Source organism: Mus musculus, chromosome 8 (genome assembly GCF_000001635.26).
Source record: "Mus musculus strain C57BL/6J chromosome 8, GRCm38.p6 C57BL/6J".
NCBI classification, from domain to species: Eukaryota; Metazoa; Chordata; class Mammalia; order Rodentia; family Muridae; genus Mus; species Mus musculus.
The window spans coordinates 109,213,574-109,233,321 of NC_000074.6; the positions used below are offsets into that span (position 1 = coordinate 109,213,574).

Below are 19,748 nucleotides of genomic sequence, written 5' to 3' on the forward strand. Positions count from 1 at the left end.
TTTTCACCTTTATGCCCAAAGATTACAAAACCATTTTATTAATAAGCTGCATACTCACATGTATGGTGATTTAGGGTCCAAGGGGGTTGCTACTCATGATCCTGGGGTACCTGTGGGGTGTGGGTAAGAGATTGCTTAGCTTTCTGCTTCTGCAACCAGGGCTGCTCTATGGGATTTTCCACTGGAGAATATAGAAGGCCAAACAAGCTATTTCAGAACTAGATATTTCAGAACTAGAACCTGATGCAAATTTTCTCTTCCCATATCTCACTGAGGTTGGGAATAGGAGAAATGTAATCTTTATAAACACGGACATATTCGCAAAATGCAACGTATTTGTTTCCCGGTTGCTTTTTTTGTAATTCACCTTCACTGTGGCGTTCCTGAGAACGGTTTTAACCGGCATCCTTTGTTTGAAACCTCCTCTGTACGTAGATGTCTCACCATCTGGAATTATCATCTTCTTCCATACCCCAGCACATAAGGACCATTCCAAGCTGATTTCTAGGATTTTTTTCCGATACTAAAAGCAAGTATGGCCACAGCTGCTGTGGCTTTGATACCTGGTGTTATTTATGGGTTTTCATAAAAGGGAGGGGTGAAAAGGAAAAATATGCTACTGTCTGGCCTCTCTCTACCTTCTCCTTCTCTACCCCCACCCCAACCCCCCTACCCCCTCTCCACAGCGGAGTTTAATTTTAAATGATAAATGTGGAAATTAGAGACCATCGAGAAAATCCAATTTGGTGAGGAGTTTTAAAAATCCCATAATAAACGCGGAGTGAAATGTATGATTTAATGCAGGGCGCCAATGGCTGCTATTATGGGCTATTAGCAAATCGGGGCTGAGAGTGAATCTTTATCACTTGGTGAGTGCGGACTGGTCCTGCCTCTCCCTCTGCTATTGATTTGTAGCCGCTTGTCATAATGACACTGGGAAGCAATGAATGGAAGATGTGCTTTTGATAGGATTCAGGGGGGTCCTGGGGGGGGGGGAGAGAAAATTCAGCAAGTTTTCTATCTCTTCTGCCTGATTAGATTTTTTTCCTTCTTTTTAGAGCTTTCACATTCCAATAAAAATGCTAAATCAGCTTTGTGGCAGAATTGTTAGGGTGTAAATAGCCGGTCACAGTTAACGAAGGGAAAGATGCAGCGCCCACCACCCAGGCTCTGCAGCGCTGGGTGGATGGAACTCAACAGAAATGGGGTTGCACAATGTATGCAGGTGTGGCCAGAAGACCACAGTAGGAAGAAATGCGAGGGCATAATGCAGATTGCAATCCTTATATAAAAATGCACCTGCATTGCGTGTAGTATGCACGCATGTGTATCTAGTAGCTTGGTGACACTATGTCATGGAAGGTGACCTGGCTTCCCATACATGTGTCCATCTGACAAAAAAGATCCTTTTTGCTTTTGTTCCACGTGCAGCTTGATAAAGGGCATCTAGAGAGGCTACATGCATGATTATAGAGTACATTAAATCCTGCAAATTTGAGCATTCCTCAACATGGTCGGCATAGAAAAAGCATACGACTCGAGGACAAAGACAATCACGAGGTAATCCCACTGGGAATGGAGGAGATTCCTGTAAGGAAAATTGTACATTAAAATCTTTCAGAATGAATTGTCTTTGGTTATTCAGGAATAGTTGGTTAAAGGCTCAATATGTAAACATGTCTCTTCCATGTTTTAGAGCAAGCAATAGATTTTTTTTTCTCCAAGGTTCTCTATTCTGAGAAAATACGCCAAGTGTCCATGTCTTTGCATGGAAAAGTGCATGCCTGCAGGCGGCCTGATGTTAGAGCTCTGGATGCAGTTAATGCAGGCATGGAGAGACAAGAACAGCCAGGGAACGTGCAGCACGACTTTGTTCTGTCAAGTGACAAACCTGCCTTCTCAGTGCGCCTCCTTTCTCAGGCAACTGTGAGGGAGACTCCATTAAAAACTAACTAACTAATAAATAAATAAATAAATAAATAAATAAATAAATAGCATAGTATTGTGTAGAAAGCAGATTACCACTGTTCAAGACTGGCTAAATGCATGTGCTGGTAAGGTCTCCATCTTCACTAGCTAAGGAAGACTATGGAAAATCCTAAAATAGAAGACCATATGCCAGAAGAATCTTTGCTTCTTCTCCTCTATTGTAGTGGTTCTCAGACTTCCTAATGCTTTGACCCTTTAATACAGTTCTTCATGATATAGTGAAACCCCAATCATAAAATTAATTTCACTGCTAGTTTATAACTGTGGTTTTGCTCCTGGTATGGTTTGTAATGTAAATACTTGATATGCAGGATATGATTTGATATCTGTGAAAGTGTTTACTCCCCCAGGGTTGTGACCCACAGGTTGAGAACTGCCCTGTACCATGAAAAATGTCCACAGGCTGTCTTAGAACTTAGCATCTGGGAACCAAATAACACCGGCTTTAAAAACCCTCCAAACTAACCAGACCTAGTGGCACAGGCCTGTCTTCCTGCTATTCTGAGGACTAGGGCAGAAGGATCATAAGCTCAAGATGTGCTACAGAGTTGGATGCAAGGCTCCCTTAGCCAACTTCCTAAGACCCCCATGTCAACTTAAACAGTCAACAGAAGCAGATGGGGAAATGGTGCCTTGGTAGCACACTTGACCTAGTGTGCTCCTGAGGAGGCTCAGTCCCTAGCATTGAGAAAAGAAAACAAAAGAAGGGAGTGTGTGTGTGTAGGGGGGGCTTTTAAATGTCAGGGTGCTTGTCACATCTTTTACATGAAAAAGAGCTGTGTTGTGTACTGGGTGTTAATTGGGGTGGGGAGAGAGAACAGAGGCTATTAACATGTGCTGTAAAGAACCTACAGGCCCTGAGTCATGGATTACCTGGAAGGACCTTAGGAAACCATGCACATTTCCAGACTTCAAGCGCATTACCCTCCAACAGAAAGCCCCACGGGCTGTACAAACAGCTGCCACAGTTCCTACATCCCCGCCCCCATGCAAGGACTGTGCCTAAACTGTGACTAATTAGGATGTTGCCACTTATTATGTATCATTTATTAAAAACTAATTAGAGGCAGAAAGAGGCCTTTCTCCATTTTTCAGTGGGGGGTTTGCTTTATTCCCATGTAGTAAGTGATTATTGTTCGGTCCGCACATGGCTGTTTCGTACCACAATGAATTACCTGTATCGAAGCCATAATACCATATGTTCACTTCGCCTTTGTTCTAATGTAAAAGCATAATTAATCATTCCCAGCGTACAATGAGGCAGTAGTTTCCATATCGTATGTATATATTAAGTGATTTCTACTATTATCCAACCAGAAGTAATAGCGTTAAGTTGTGAAGCATTTTTTTTCTTACCCTGCAGTTTTCTAACATAAAAAAGTATATCCATCTATAAGCTGAAATAAATAAATATTTTATAACAGGAAAATGGCTGATGCCTCGAAACCTTTATATAGTAGGATATCAGTGAAAAGTGCTAACATTCTTGTTGGTTCATTATATACCAGGGTCATTTCTCCTTTTAAAGTGGCAGGATGGAATTTTTCCTACCGTTGAAAAGTTTACCTGCTTAGAGCTTGTCAAGTAAGATACATAAGTCCAGCAACATCGAGGCAGGCAGCGGAAGGAAAACAAAAGATTTTTGCCTACAAATATACTGAGGAACTCAAGACTAAGTAAGTCCTTCTTCCATGTAAACAAAAACAGAAATGCAAGGAAACTTATATGATAGAAGAAGAGTTCGAAATACCTAGGCATAAAAGAGTCAATAAATACGGTAATAAACATGTGCTGCAGGAACAAACAAGATGGCTGGAAATGTAACGCCAAGTAGAATTTTAACCCTCTGCTGTGCACATCACGTGCTTTTTAGGCTTTTGTGGGGCTGCCTTTCCCAAAGTGTCCGCGGCACGGTCAAACTCCAAAGGGCTCTGCACACCCTCACATTAGCTCACTCACCGTGGACACACTGTCCTTGTGCGGCTGCGAAGCAGAATCGGGCAGATGCTGACTTAGCCAGGGTCGGTTCCGAGTCGGGGACACTCAGAGCCGGAGGGGGGACACTCAATAACGCAAAATATCTGTTTGCGTTATTGTCCACTGAATACCAGGATTACAGGTCCTGTCGCCTTCTCGTACCCGTTTCTCTGTGGTCCTGGGTTTGCTGGAGCCCTTTCCAAGTTTATAAAGCAGGGTTTTGATGACACGCGGACTAGAGAAACTGTGCTTCAGTGCTAAAGAGCACCCGAGTTTAGAAGCTCTGCAATACACACCGCCCCTTATTTATACACTTTAGTTTTGGCTTGACGCTTTGAATACGCTCCTTTGAATCACCGTTTTTTCCCTGAGATTATGCACATTCGACTAAATACCTTTCTTCCTCTCAAGACTACAAGCAAAAGGGGAACAAAATCTAATAAATAAATGAATTCTAATCCTTCCTCTTACCGTGACTGTGTCCTTATTACCAAAGTATGTTTCAGACATTCTGTATTTACCCATGATTTGGAACAAAATGTTTGGTGACTTTAATTGTTAAGTTAAATGATATTAATACGTAAACATGCATACGTAATATATATACATATATATAGCATAGCTACATATTCATTAGCATGCTTATTCAGCTTTTTGAATATTTAGATTTTCTAGTCTGTTTCTTATGTTGCAGTTCACTGTGTACAGACTCTTCCAAAAGGTGAGCACCTTAAACCCAGCACTCTAGAGGAAGAAGCAGGCAGATCTCCACGAGTCCAAAACCAGCCTGGTCTGCAAGAAGAGTTGCAGGCCAACCAGGGCTCCATAGTTAGAGACTTTCAGATAGGGGACAGCAGGTTTTATTCTAGCCTTGGTAGCATGTGAATTTAATTCAAGATACTCCGAAGGCCGAGACAACAGAAAAATTTAATCCTGACAGTGGTAGGCTAGCCTGGGCAACACTGCAATGTCCGTATCTCTCAAAAATAAAACACAAGGAAAAACACTTATTCTCAAGGTAAAGTGGACGTTGACAGAGTTACCATTCTCAGAGTTGAGATTCTTTGGTGTCTACCAGACAGTGAGGGCACTAGGTCCCTTCACTCCTTTAAACATGTCCGTGCTGAAGTCGTCCGTGGCTAAGGGCTCGCTCACTCTCCTTCAGTGTTGCCTGCAGAGAAGCTTGTGCTTCTCCCTTCCTGGAGTCTAAAGACACACTCACCAAGTAACTGTCACCATACACACCGTCTTAAGTATTTGGATTCTGCCACCCTAAGTAATAAGTGGCCAGAGACTGAGAAATCAAGAAAGGCGCGTCACTGCTAACTTTCCTTTTGAGGCTATGTAACACAGGCTGACAATCAAACCAGCAATCCTCCTGTAGCTGCCCAGCGCCCACATTACAACTGTGAACCAATGACACCCATGTTGTACTTTTTCCCTCAAAAAATAAAATCGTGTTTTCCTAATGACTGTGAAATATATTGATGCTTTATACAAATTGTTTTCTCTAAAACCCAGCCTTTGAATAGCAGATACATTTTTATACATTAGAAACAAAACCAAAATCCTCCTCCAGCTAATATGCTGTCGTTTTGCTTAGCTGGCATTTCAAACTGCTAATCTTCTTAAACTTTAGAACAATTATTATTATTTTAGAATCGTAAATGGTGCTTAGCCTTCTCTGTGGGCTACTCTGCCAAAGACAGCCTGAGGGTCAGTATGAGCAGAACCACCCATGAAGAAAAGGATGAGCCTGTGCCACACACAAGACAGCCAGTACCAGAGGGAGTTCTGTGTACAGATTGCAAGGCAGGGTCTTTTCCAACTGACACCAAAACCTGTCTTTGAGATGGAGGTAGAGTTTGGGGAACCACGGGGGAAGTTAACTGTCCTATACCCTCTTATAAGTTCTTCTCTTCTGAAAAGGTGCAGAAGGTGGGGGAACAGCTAGAGAATGTGACTGTCAATGGTACCACGTCTCTCATAGCCTGGTCTCAGAGTCCCCACTAAGCACGCTTTTCCCAGAGACTGTGGTTTCTTGCTTCTATACGTGCTCCTGTTCACACTGGTTAAGTGTGACATGTGTTGCTCCATTGTGTATTTGAGGTAAATAGTTAAGGACTGTGTTCCTCATATTTGCTTTTAAACTAATATTCTGTTTGACAAAACATAACTACTGCAATCACTTTTGATGTTTCATTTTTAAAAAGTGTATATCCCCATTCATTTTATGAAGTTGAAAAAGTTGAAATTAAATGAACATTTTTGTCCTCTCCAATAAACATTTTTCCCTTTTTATGTCACCATAGATGTATTTTCTTTTTCACTCCAGGTCACACTAAGCCTCTTTGCATTCTGCTCTGTTCTCCATGCCCTTCATTTTACCTCAGTCCTCAAAGGGGACAGGGTCTCCAATTCATATGTTTATAATCTTTGCCTTTTTTCCTCCCATTTTTTCTCTTGCATTTTCATTTCCATTTCTTAAGAGACTATGATCAAAGACTGTAGAAACACATACTCTAAAGATGACTAATTTTTTTTCTAGCATACAGAATCTATATGGACAGCTGACAGTTGGCATTGAAATGTCCGCCTATCGGCAGATCACCAACAGGGAACACTTACAGCTGAGAAGCAAGGTACAGCAATTATAAGCACAAGCTTCCAAGTTAGAGCAACTTGCCTTCCTATGACTATGCTAATTCAAATGATTTTGTAAGTCTTAGCTTCTCTACTCATAGAAACAAGATGAATAATGCTAATATATTAACTCAGAATAGAGATGCAACATTTCCATATGTGTATCCACAGTCAACACTAGATAGTGATAATACTTTAACTTAGAATAGAGATACAACATTTCCATATGTGTATCCACAATAAACACTAAATAATGATAATACTTTAACTTAGAATAGAGATACATTTCCATATGTGTATCCATAGTAAACACTAAATAATGATACTACTTTAACTTAGACTAGAGATACATTTCCATATGTGCATCTACAGTAAACACTAGAAGCATGGGCGTGGTTACTCATCATTTGGATGTGGTCTAGATTTTTGATGATTAATATTAATCTACTTATTTCAAGATACAGTCTTTAAATTAAGTATTTGATTTTTGTTATGTTGTGAGTAACAACTAAACAGTGAAAACAGACGTGGCATGCCCTTTGACCCAGAAGAACTTTGAGAGTAAGATGACACTAGGGAGGGGCTAGGAAGGTGGTTTGCTACTAAACTGGAAACAGTCTGCCCCTTTGACCTTGCCTTTCACTCCTATGACTGGAAATACAGTTTCTCCTTTAATTGGGCAACCTAGGCACTTATTTCTCTTTCTCTGAATTGCTCTCCATCGGGGAGGTGTACCTACATTTGGAAAGAAGGTTAGGTTTTGGGGGGGTTCTCTTGCCAGTTTGTACATTTATCTCTGACCATTCCTGTTTCTCAACACTCCTTTGGTTAGAGCTAGAAACACTTCCTCTCATCATTGCTCTCATTTTGACTTTGCTGCCACAACTCGCTGAGCCACAACTCACTGAGCAGTGATTCTATGCATACAGCGCAAGCATAAAGGGAAAGTATGAACTAAGGTTTCTTAGTTAGATAACCAGGGCCAATGTCGTGCTCTCTCCATATACTACTGGAAATGCGTGACGTCATCTTGGGTTCACAGTGCCATCAAAACACGTTACCTACTACCACAGCTAGCCTTCATCTTTTCAAAGGCTTAGTGTCTTCATAAGTAACATGGAGCCAGTGACAGAACCTATCCATGGAACGATTGCCATAGTCAGTTAAGGTCAAGCGGCTGATTGACATTTGAGGTCAGAAGGCTCCTGAGACTTTGGTTAAACTGTGGTCTTGGTTCCAAAGGCCTTGATATTACACTGTTCTTTCAACTCAGAACTTAGTGGCCATTAGACAAAAGCTATGTCACTGACCTATAACACTAAACCTCAAATATTTTATTGAAAACAGATACTTCTTATAAAATATATTCTGGTGATGGTTTTAACACTCCAAAATCATCCTTATATGCCCACCTACCCAAAATCCACGTGCTTTATTTATTTCTCTAAATAGACTACAAAAAGACACCTTAAAAGTAGGAACAAGATAAAATTAATAAACTAATCAGAATAGAACAAAACAAACAAACAGGGGAGGGGAGCCAAAGAAAAAGCGTAAGAAATACATACAAATGCAGAAGCACGTTTACACACACAGAAATGCCATAAAAACGCAATTAGAAACCATAATCTATAGGCAAAAGAGATCTGCAGGGTTAAAGAAGTTAACAGAGAAACCTTTATATGAGACAAAAGCCTCCAAAAGTACCATTGGATTCATTTTATTGGCCACCTACTTCTGAGCATGGGGTCTGCCCTTAAGAGTAGTTGGTATCCCCAGGGAGACTCCATTGAGACAACTCATTTTTCCTTTGCAAGCAGTCATCAGTTGGAAATAGATTCTATCTTAGTGGAGACTTGTTTCCCTTCCTCTTTCAGCATTGGGACTCCATCGGGCTTAGACTTGTGTGGGCCCTGTGAATGATGCCATCGTCTCTTTGAGTTTGTATGTGCATCAGTCTCACTGTGTACAGAAGGCCTTGATCACTGAATACTCTCTCACCTAGATGCCATCCCAACCCGGGCTTTAGCCTTTGAGATTTAAGTTCCCATCTACTTTGAACCCATTTGGCATCTCTAAACATAGATCAAAATTCACCACATTCAGAACAATCAAACACTCTCTCAAAAAGCATCACTGTGAACAAATATCTGACCAGATGCAATCTAAGGTAGGCTAGGGTTATTTTATCATGGGAGATAAGACCCATCGTGGCAGAAAGGCATGGCCACATGTGGCAGTTCGAGAGTGTCTCAGTGACTTGTTTACATCTTAGCAGGACCAAGCTAGAGACCTCAAGACTTCTGCCAGCAGCCAAGTTCTCTATCTAGGACCTACCTCTAAACACTTCCATGATCATGGTACAGTTATCTGGGAACCTAGTGTTTGAACACCCAAGCCTGTAGGAGAAAGTCTTACACCGAAGTCCTAACAGTTACCTAGGTAGGAAATGAGAAGAAAGGTTACTCAGTGTAGAAGAAAATGCTTGCCTACAGACCATGTTTATTTGGGATATGATTGGGATGATAAGGGGAAGTATGTTATGTAATGAGGTTGGAGCATTTAAGTCCAGATTAAGCTCGGCTTAGAATGAAGTCTTAGGGGTGGCAAATCTTCCTCTTGGGACAAATAGAAAACCTTGAAGAGTTTTGTGAGCAGGAGGCAAGGTATCAAACTTTTAAAATATCACCTTGGTTTTGGTACAGAAGAATGACTGTCAGAGAAAAGAGTGGATGCCAGGAAAATAAGAGACTCCTGCTCTTGTGAGCTAGTAAGAGATGACAGCGATTTGGCCTGTGGCATTAGAATGGTCACAGACAGAAGTGATCCGGTGTGTAAGGTACCTGGTAACATATCTGAACAGCAAAAGTGGTAAGACTTGATAAAGTGAGGATGGAAGGGAGATTGCCAATAATGATTCTTTGTGGTAACTACTATCCTTTTACTTCTAGATATAGGACTCCCTGAACCATGTCCTGCGAGGCCAGTCTAGTAGAGGTGAGTTCCTTCATCTTTAACTTTCATGTGAGAAACTTTGTTCCACTTATCTCGGAGGACAGCTTTCCCAAACGTCATATTCTTGACTGGAAGTGTGGTTTGTAGGTTGTTGGGTTTTTTTCATGTTTGTTTTTGTTTGTTTGGTTTGGTTTATTTCAGTACCTGGGATGTATTGGATTGACTTCTTGTCTCCTGGCCCATCAGCTTTCTGCTGAGAAATAAGGTGTCGGTCTGTGGGAATTCCTTTAAAGGGATTTGCATGCCCCATTCTTATTTTGAGAAGTATGCTGTTCCCTTTTGACAGTGTGATACAGCGTGCCCTATACTGTCTTGGGTTGAGTCTGTTTGGAGGCCTTTAAATTGTCTGCATCATCCAAGGCTTGCTGAGTTTTCTCTCTCATCTTATTAAGCTGCTATTCTGTGTCCTTTCTTATCTCCCCATCCAAAGGCAAAGAATTGTCTCAAAGTTAGACCTGGTGATACACAATTATACTCTCAGCTCTTAGGAAGCTGAGGCAAGAGGATCACTATAAGTTCAAGGATATCCTGAGCTATACACCCATGACCCTGTCCCGCTCCCCCCCCCCAAAAAAAAATCAGAAAAAAGTTATCTCAGCTTTTTAAAAATTGTTTTTTCTAATATAACATTTTAGGTTGGTGGCTTTTTTTAGTACATTAAATAGGTCAAATATTGTCTTCCAGCTTATGCCATTTTGGGTAAGTAGTCCACTGTGATTTTGATTTTTGCTTTCTCCGCAATAATTTTCTTCTCTGCCGTCTTCAGTATTTTATTCATGTTTCTCAGCTGTTCAAATATGATGTCCTTATGAGCATGTGTATGTCCTTTGTCCTACGTGGAGTTCTGTTTCGTTTGAATGAGACTGTCCCCCATAGGCTCATATGTTTGAATGCTTGGACCCTAGTTGGTAGAACTGTTTGGGAAGGATTCAGAGGTGTGGCCTTGCTAGAGGTGTGTCACTGGGGGGCGGGCTTTGAGGTTTCCAAAGACGCACCCAGTATTCTCTCTGCCTCCTGCCTGGAGATCAAGATCCAAGCTCTTAGCTGTTCCTGGCACCATGTCTTTGCTCCACCATCATGGGATCAAACCTTCTGAGGCCATAAGCCTAAGTAAACACTTTCTTCCTAAGTTGTGTTGGTCGTGGTGTTTTCTCGCAGAAACAGAAAAGTGACTGAGACACATTCTCTTCCACTTGTGCTGTTTGGTCTCATTTGTGGAAAGCACTTTTCTATCTTGGGATTTGTTCCTTCTCCTTTTCTCCTCCTTGGTCTTGGGCAGGTGTGTATGAATGAACCTGCTGGAGGCTGTGCCAGGGTTTGAAGATGTCCTGTCAGGCTTGTACCCCCCATTCTGGTTGCCCTTTGCTTTTCACTCGGCCGAGTTTCTAAGGCCTTACCTTGAGGTTCACTGATGGCTTTTGCCTTGTGTGTGTGATGCCAGTTGATAAGCTCTGTCATGCCCATGGAATTCTCAACATCGCTGTCATCTCTTAATCTAGTTCAGTTAAAGGATTCCCTCTCTGAAAAGCTCTTCCCTTGAATTTAAATGTTTTGCAGTTTATTGACTTACAGGCATCGCGTGTAGTGTAGTAGAGAGTGATAATCATCTCACATGACTTCCGCCTGCCTCAAAGGACTGAACTCTCCATTCTGATTGATACAGGAAGTCTCTTTGTTTCTACCTCTTCTCCAGAAGCAGGGTTTTTCCCCCTAAATCGTAAGGGAGAGTTTCTTGCCCTGTGACCACATTTTTATCCAAGAAAAGGACCTGAGAAATAACTGATTTCATACCTCCAGGAACCTGGGATAGGGGAGGCTTCCGGGAGTCAATGCTGGTGACCTTAGCTGTTGTTAGGCAACAGTGGGGACATGGAACCTGAAGAGGCCACCTCCTAGAGCCAGACAGGACCCCCAGTGGAAGAATAGGGACAGCAACCCACCAACAAAACTTTTGATCCAAAATTTGTCCTGTCTAAAAGAAATGTGGGGATAGAGCAGAGACCTAAGGAAAGGCCAACCAAAAACCGACCCAACTTGAAACCCATCCCATGGACAAGCACCAATCCCTGACATTATTAATGGCATTCTATTATGCTTGCAGACAGGAGGCCAGCATAACTGTCCTCTGAGAGGCTTTCCCCAGCAGCAGACTGATACAGAAGCAGATACCCACAGCCAAGTGTTAGGCAGAGGTCTGGGACACTTAATGGAAGAACTGGGTGGGGGGGGGGAGAAATGAAGGCCCTAGAGTAGATAAGAACCCCACAGGTTATTTAGGTGTTTATGGAATTCCTTTAAATGAAGTCTCTAGTCTAATTCTCAGAGAAACACATGAGGACTATATTTTTCTCCCATCTTACTAGAAAACCAGTTGAAATTTTACAAAGGTAGCTTACATTTAAATCTGACTCTAAACCCAGTAGAGTAACTTCTGAGATTTAAAGTTGAAACTAGGGCATTGTCTCTTGAACAGTGTTTACCAAGAACATACTCTACTCCAGGCACAGCTCTGGGCGTCAGAGGATACAGCAGTAAATAAAATGGCCAAACTCTCTACAGGGTGGGCATTATCCAAGCAAGAAACAGAAAGGAGTAATTACAGAAGTAAGTCATAGTCCAGCTAGGCAAGTACTTGGGACAAAAAGAAATCAGCAAGGAAGTGTTAAAAAAAAGACTTCTAAAGTGGAGATGTTGTCAGGAAAAGCAACATTGAAAAGGTTAAGGACATGAAGTACAAACCATCAGACAGTCTAGTGGCACAACAGAAAGAAAGTAGGGCACAAGAAAGCTCCAGCTCCTAGGGGGGTTGTGCATGGCAGGTCCAAGGAGGCCAGCATGTGAGAGTTGAGTATGTAAAGGAGAGAGCAGTGGCAAGCCAGATAGAAAGCCTGATCAAGGTCACTCTGAGTGTGGGAGGCTGACGGAGTTAAGTAGTAGCATTTTGATGAGAAGATAGATAGCAGGTAGATAGATAGATACATAGATAGATACACAGAGGATTTAGATAGATAGATAGGTAGATAGACAGACAGACAGATAGACAGACAGGGAAGGAAAATAAATAGATGAACCCACACAGTGAGTAGTCTGGGGTGGGTAAAAATGAGGAGACTAGTTAGAAAACTACTGCAAGAAGATGGACAAACCCTGACAGTAGCATAAGGAAAACACTTCTTGTTACAGTATGTATTTTGAGTGTCATTTGTATTAACTTTCTTAAATTACACCTTCCTCATCATCTGTCACCTGTGAGTAATTTAGATAATGCTTGAGATCCCCTATGTCACATTTATTTCCGTCTTTGTTAATATTTTATAGATCAAATGTATTTGAAAGTAAACAGTCACATCTGAAATGTTCTCTTCTACCATCTTCTGTGAGCAGTTACTCACACACTGGTGCTCAAGTTCCACGTAAGCCATTTTGGCTGATGCACTCGCCCCATGGAACCCATTGTTCATTGTTTGCAAACACTGCCTGAGGAGCCCTATCTTTTTCTGAGGATTAACTCTATGAAGCACAGCTTGTCTCGTCTTACTGCGCATACGTGGGAATTATGTGCCTTAAAGCAGAGTAACTTTCTCTAAGACCCTATGGGGAATGAGACACCACCACCCCCAAACCCCTGCTCAGCATTGGTGGTCATTCCTCAGAAACAATTGCTTTATCCTGATATCTAATTTTTCCTAGGGACAAATAGCCTTTCCTTAAAGGGCAAAATGGAGAAGAGAGAGAGAAAAGAAAAGAAAACAAAGAAAAAAGTCTGTGGCCTTCAGTTAGCCCTGGACTTTTGGCTTATCCAGTTGTTAACGGTTGGTTTTGAGAGCTTATAATAACAACTCCTAGAATTACAGTTTGGTCTGTGCTTTTCATCTTCGCAGAAGTGAATTCATCTTTGTCATACCGGGTTGAAAACGCCGAAGACACAAGCAATTGGTTCTCAGACCTACTAATTTACTGGCTTCATCAACACATCTTTCATAACGGCTCTTCGCACTTTGGGCAGAGATGCCCAAAAGAGCTGGTTTTCAATCCTGACACTGATTAGGAGTTTATCTGAGGGAACTTCACAAAGATGAGTTTTAGTTGTAGCTATGGTTTGGAAGTGTGAAATACAGAAACCAGGTCCTCATCAGTCCTTCAGAGTGATACAAAATAGCAAGACCAATTTAGTTGTTCCTCAATAATTTAACTTAGTCTTTTGGCAGAGTTTTTAGCACTGTTGGTTTGCTGTTCAGTCCGTAAGAACCCATGATCTTAGATTTCCATTTGTTTAATGATGCTCGTTTTTTTCCCCCAGATACGTTTTAATAAAAGTCAATTAAATGGACTTCATTTTGCTTACATTCTTCATTGAAAGTTAAGGAAGACTGCAAGAGAACATTCTAACAACATATGGGAGTCACACAGATAATCTCCAAGCATTCTAACGTTACTGTCTTCTTTGCTATGGATCAAAGCACACCCTACCTTCCCTATGATACACTGTGAATCTAGCATTCATTCGTCCTGGTGGCTTTTTAAAGCTCACTTTCTTGTTTGTGAAATAACAACTTCTGAAATGTTGTTAGATCAGATCATCTTGCTTTATTGTATTTAATCATATGCAGCCCATGTTTGCCACCCTCAAGCTCTGAGAAAGATCCTTCTTCCGTGATCGAATAAGTCAGTTTACCTGTGAAGAATCGCCATTAATCTTGCCTTTTTAGACTGATGTGTCCCAGTCATTTCTTTTTCCCTCTCTGTATGCTGCTACTCCAAATTTTAGTGGCCTTTAATAGGATACTATTAAAGTTCTAGGTCAGATTTGCACATAAATTTTAACCATTGTCGTCCATCTAATAAATTTCTTTCTAAGTTCATTCTTATGCATCATGTTTTCTCCCTTGGTGTCAGAATTTTAATATTTAATTATAATTGTGGCTGTTGCGTTCCAGCCCTCAAGAAGAAAATAGCCATTAACTTCATAATACCTTGCCTCTGTTTTTTTTTTTTTAATTCCAGTTACCATCTTTCTTCATTTTGCTACATTCACCTTGTCTCTGTTAGTTACAGAAGTTGGTCGAGAAAGAAGCTAACACAAAGTTAAATTGTAAGCTTCATCAGGAGGAAGGGCCTTGCAAGCAAGGGAGCCCTGATGGGGTTTGTGGGGAGAGAGAAGCAGAAAGGGACAGAACATTATAGTAGATACAGAAGTTGGGACTTAAAGGGAAGAAGAGACTTCTGTTAGAACCCTTGACTGGAGTGTTCCTGAAAGGAATAGCTCAAATTAAGAGGAAGAGAGAGATAGCCACCATGGACAGGCAATAGAGAAGGACTATGAGAACTTCCACACACAATGGGAAATATCAGACTTTTATAACCTTTCAAGGGATGGCAGGAGTTGCACATGTCATGACTTATTTCAAAGTAGCCCATATGACAAAGAGTATGTGAGAGCCAGGTAGGACCATAAAACCACAGAACAACATATTAATGAGAGGCAGGAGGTAGAGAGGAAAAGGAGGGAAGACAGACACGACTGTGGAATCTGGCCTTTTAGAATTACCGATCTCTTAAAGGGTCAGGCCCAAGTTCTAACAGTCACTTCAGCTAAGAAAATTAAGCTTTGAACTTTTTTTTTCTCCCTTATCTAATCATTTTGATTAACTGGGCAGATAAAACAGACTCCTGGTATCCACCAACCCAAAAGACAACAACAACAACAACAAATTACGGAACACTAGGGAGGTAGCAGCAAAGTAGAAGTAGGTAGGCCTTATGCATCCATAATTAATTTGGTTCAAGAAATTTACTGAATGGGTGAAAAAAAAAGTCTAATTTTATGCTATCTACAAACAATGTCCCTACCCACACAGGCTTGTAACGGACCCTCTCCAATCGGGTAGGATTTTTCTTCCCCAAGGGAAGGCAAAGAAACTCTAATTTCCCCCCTGTCCTTTATATTGCAGTTGGTCATAAAGAATGGCTGTGACCAAGCCTTGTATGGTCACTGTCCTCATTCCAAAGATGCATGCCCAGTGGAAGGAATGGGGCACAGCAGGGCCCACCCAGTCTGCTCAGTGACATCTCCATATGAAACCTCAAGGTACTGGATTGGGGAAGCTTCCAGACAGCTGACCTCAGGAAGGTTCCTGGAGGGTGGAGGGGCACCTGAAGAGCCCATGCAAGCTCTGTACCTAAGCCCCATGAGGAAGTGCTTCCATGAATTCTCGGAGTCCCTCAAGCAAATGAATCAAAGCCAAAGGGCTTATGGGTACCACGATTCATTGCCAGTCAGAAACAGAAATGCAACAGCCAGGGGCTTGTGATTGGCATCTGCTATGGGAGGAGCTGAGCCTTCCATCTATAGCGTGGCCTCTTCCTTCAAGGCAGAGAGTGTCAGATCTGAACTGGGTCAGAGGACACTTCGCCAGTCTGTCGTTTGCTACCACTGGTGCTTTCTGAAAGGGAGAAGTACTCACACCTTCTGAGCTTGCAGGACTCTTCTGTGTGGTTGTGGTGTGGAAGCGGAGGAGGCAGGCGGGAAGCAGGGGAAGGCAGAATGGTTTTGTTTATATGACAGGTAGGTAGACGATGTGAGCACTGTGTGTTTATATGGCATGTATGTGTACACCGTGAATTATAAAAACACTGATGAAGGCCATTAAACTAGACTAAAAAGAATGGACCATGGTCATAGTTGGGGAAAATGAAAACTATTAAAATACCTATACTACGGGCTAGAGAGATGGCTCAGCAGTTAAGAGCACTGACTGCTCTTCCAGAGGTCCTGAGTTCAAATTCTCAACAACTACATGGTAGCTCACAACCATCTGTAATGGGATCCCATGCCCTCTTCTAGTGTCTGAAGACAGCGAGAGTGTACTCATACATAAGATAAATAAATCATTTTTTAAAAAAAACTACAGTACTCATTACAGTTTGAACCTTGAATTTCCCCAAAGGCCTGTGTGTTGAAGGCTTGGATTTCAGGGTATCACTGGGAGGTGGCTGAACCTCTGTGAAGTGAGGCCTTATGGGTGGAAGACCCTTGAAGGGGATTCTGTGGACACTGGTTCCTTTTCGGTTCTTTTGCTCTTGGGCTCTTGGCATGAGCAGTTTCATTCCACCATATACTCCTGCCACAACGTACTGCTTGGTATAGGCCCAGAGCAGTGGAGCCAATTGATATTAGATTAATATCTTAAAAATAAGGACCCCCGAATACACTTCTCCATAACTCCGTCATCTTGGAGGTTTCATTATTGCAGGAAAAAAATGTTCACATTACTCAAAGACAGTCTAAAAGTTGAATGCAACCCCTATAAAAATTGAATGGCCTTTTCTCACATCACTAGAAGGTCAATCCTCAGATTCATATGGAAGGCCTGTGTAGTGACATCAACCTTGGACAAAAAGAATAGAACTAAATTTAAGTTTTATACTCACTGATTCCAAATTATATTACAAGACATATGTAAGTGGAATAGAATGGAGAGCCCAGAAATAAACCTGTAACTTACTAAACAACTCACTTTCAGCAGGCGTACCAGGAATGCCCGGGGGCTTGGGGGGGGGGGGGAGGATGGTACTTTAGTTCATAGCAGAGCAACACAGAGTATACACATGCAAACGAATAAAAACAAGTGTTCCTACCACACACAAAACTTAGCATGGATTAAAAACTTAAACATAAGACCTGAAGCCACAAAAGTCCAAGAAAATTTACGATAAAATTTCTCTGTCTTTGGTTAGCTGCAACTTAAGGAACTTATATTACTTAAAAGGGAGAGAGGGAGAAAAGGAGAGAAAGAGACAGAGACACCTGTCTTGGAAAATCAAGAAAGTAACTAAATAGACATTTCATCAAAAAAGAAAAAAGCTACCAGACATATGAAACAGTATTATTATTATCCAAGGTTAATCATTACCAGATGGCTACAAGCAAAAATATAGTGAGATAGCCTCTCACACCTCTTAGGAAAACTGTAATTTAAAAGATAAGAGACAAGTGCTGGCAGGGAAGTACAAGAAGGGAGCTACATCTGTGTGAGTTGTTACTGTTGTTAGGGACAATGATACCAAAAGATTAAAAACAATGAGCTGTACGGTGACCTGAATTTGGGGCATGTTTAGAACAGAAAAGAGACGGGTGTCTTGAAGAGACATTTGTACTTCCATGTTCATTTAACACTAGCCACCATAGCCAAGATATGGAAACAATCTAATGATTCATCAAAAGGATGAAAATACTGTGGTATGTCCATATAATGGAATATTAATCAGTTTTGAAATTTTTTACCATTTATGGCAACATGAATGGATACCAAGTTCTTGATGCTAAATAACATAATCCAGGTACAGAAAAATACATACCATATTATCTGACATGTATCATCTAAAAAAAAAAAATACTGAACTCATAGAAATTAAACCTCGAACAGTAGCCACCATAGAAGGAAGAAGTGTGATGTTTCAAGGCACAGAACTTCAGTTAGATTGGAAAAAGAAAGTTGAGTGATTTACCATTCTACATAGTACTATAGCTGACAGTATTAGCTACTTAAAATGAGCCATACAAGTGTTCTTACTATAGACCTACAACAAACGTACAGCCAAGCAAAGGAAACTTAGGAGCATAAATGTTTGTGATCTTCACAATGCTGGGTATTTCTCGGGTGAGCACTTGAACTCACTAAGAGCTGTATATCAAAACATGTGGGCTGTTTGCCCATTAATTATACCTCTCAATAAGATAGTTTTTTTTTCCTTTAGAAGAAGCAAGTATGCAATATAATCATAGGTTGTGTGTGTTAGATATAATTTTATGACAGATTCAAATAGCAAAGTAGTTTGTGCAGAGAGCAGCTCCTGGCTTTTTCTAGACAAGCCAGTGTGTTAGCTGTTGTATAGGCACCAAGGATGTATACTTGACTTGGTGAACCCAAATGACTGAATGTGAAGGCCTGGAAAAGAAAGAAGTCTACACTAGTGTATACAGAACATGTAGAAGCTCGTGACTTTCACAAAGCATAGAACAATAACTTTCTGGCACTTGAAATTATAAAGAGCTTAAGGTCCTGGACAGTCGTGCTCACAAAGGCGAGAAACAACGCTCTTCCTGTGTATTCAGCCATGGGAGAAAGAAAGGCCCTATCATTAGTCGCGTCAAGAGAGCGCCAGCGTTTCCCTAGCAGCGTCCTGTTCGCTCCAGCTGTTGAACAACCTGAGAGGCAGGCTGTGTCCTTGTGTTTCAGAGACTGTACACACTTGTGTCCGCCTTAAAGCCCTCGTCCTCATAAAACTCTCATCCAAGCATAGCTGAACTGCAATCTTGTTTGAGAAAGTGCATCTGGCCCTACGTGGGCTCTGCGCATTCCATCCGAGGTTCTCACGCTTCAGTGTTGGGCCCGATCTCCTGGGCTCTCTTCCCCATTCCTAGCACTCGCTAACACTAACATGAGATATTTTATGGGTCGAAAGAAAGAATTCTGCTTTTAAAAGGGGGTTGAGGAAAAGTGATCCTGTGGAAAGAATGTGGCTTTAACGCGTAAGAGACACGGATTTTAGCTTCCATTCTGTTATTAACTAGCCATGTGACCTTGCGTGGATCACGTTGCCCCTTTAAATCTCAAATGATTCTTCTTTAAAGTCAAAGAATTAGGCTCGGCTATCTGATCTCTCTGTCGGTTCTGTAAAGAAGGGAGAGCTTGCTTTGTTTTATGTATTAAATGGGCATCTAGATTAATATTTATTAGCTTGGAAAGGGGCGTCCATAAAGCCTTTGCAGATTGCTGTGCCTAGCAGTCCTTTCTCTGCTCTGCATGGACTCACGGGATCAAAGAATCACTTTGGGTTCACTGAAGGCTTTTGGCATATAGATCAGCACAAAAATGGTGTGACATTGCTGCCAACTGCTCCCCGTTCTGCTAGGCTGGAAATACATAGCTAACGCAGGGATTTTGTAAAGCTTCTGCACTGGCCATTGTTTATCCATCATTGTTTTAGAACGTACTTCTCAGCAAGCCGTTTGCGGCTCATCGCCTGCCTTCCTTTGTAAGCCATAAATATTTAATTCTTTAATAAACTGCTTATATGTAATATAGAATGACTGATGCTCGTCTCCCCCGCTGCCTCTTTTA

At 41.4% G+C, this 19,748-nt stretch overlaps 2 long non-coding RNA genes across 2 annotated transcripts in view; one reads left to right on the forward strand and one right to left on the reverse strand.

Annotated features, from left to right (window-relative positions):
- Positions 1 to 19,748, forward strand: part of D030068K23Rik (RIKEN cDNA D030068K23 gene) — a 178,418-nt gene that overhangs the window by 138,352 nt on the left and 20,318 nt on the right. Inside the window, exons 6-7 of the long non-coding RNA NR_126329.1 lie at positions 9,561 to 9,606; positions 15,576 to 15,712. This is a non-coding gene — a long non-coding RNA (RIKEN cDNA D030068K23 gene). The remainder of the gene's footprint in view (positions 1 to 9,560; positions 9,607 to 15,575; positions 15,713 to 19,748) is intronic.
- The window catches only part of 4922502B01Rik (RIKEN cDNA 4922502B01 gene), a 104,507-nt gene that overhangs the window by 68,335 nt on the left and 16,424 nt on the right, over positions 1 to 19,748 (reverse strand). The gene's annotated exons all lie outside the window — the stretch shown is intronic.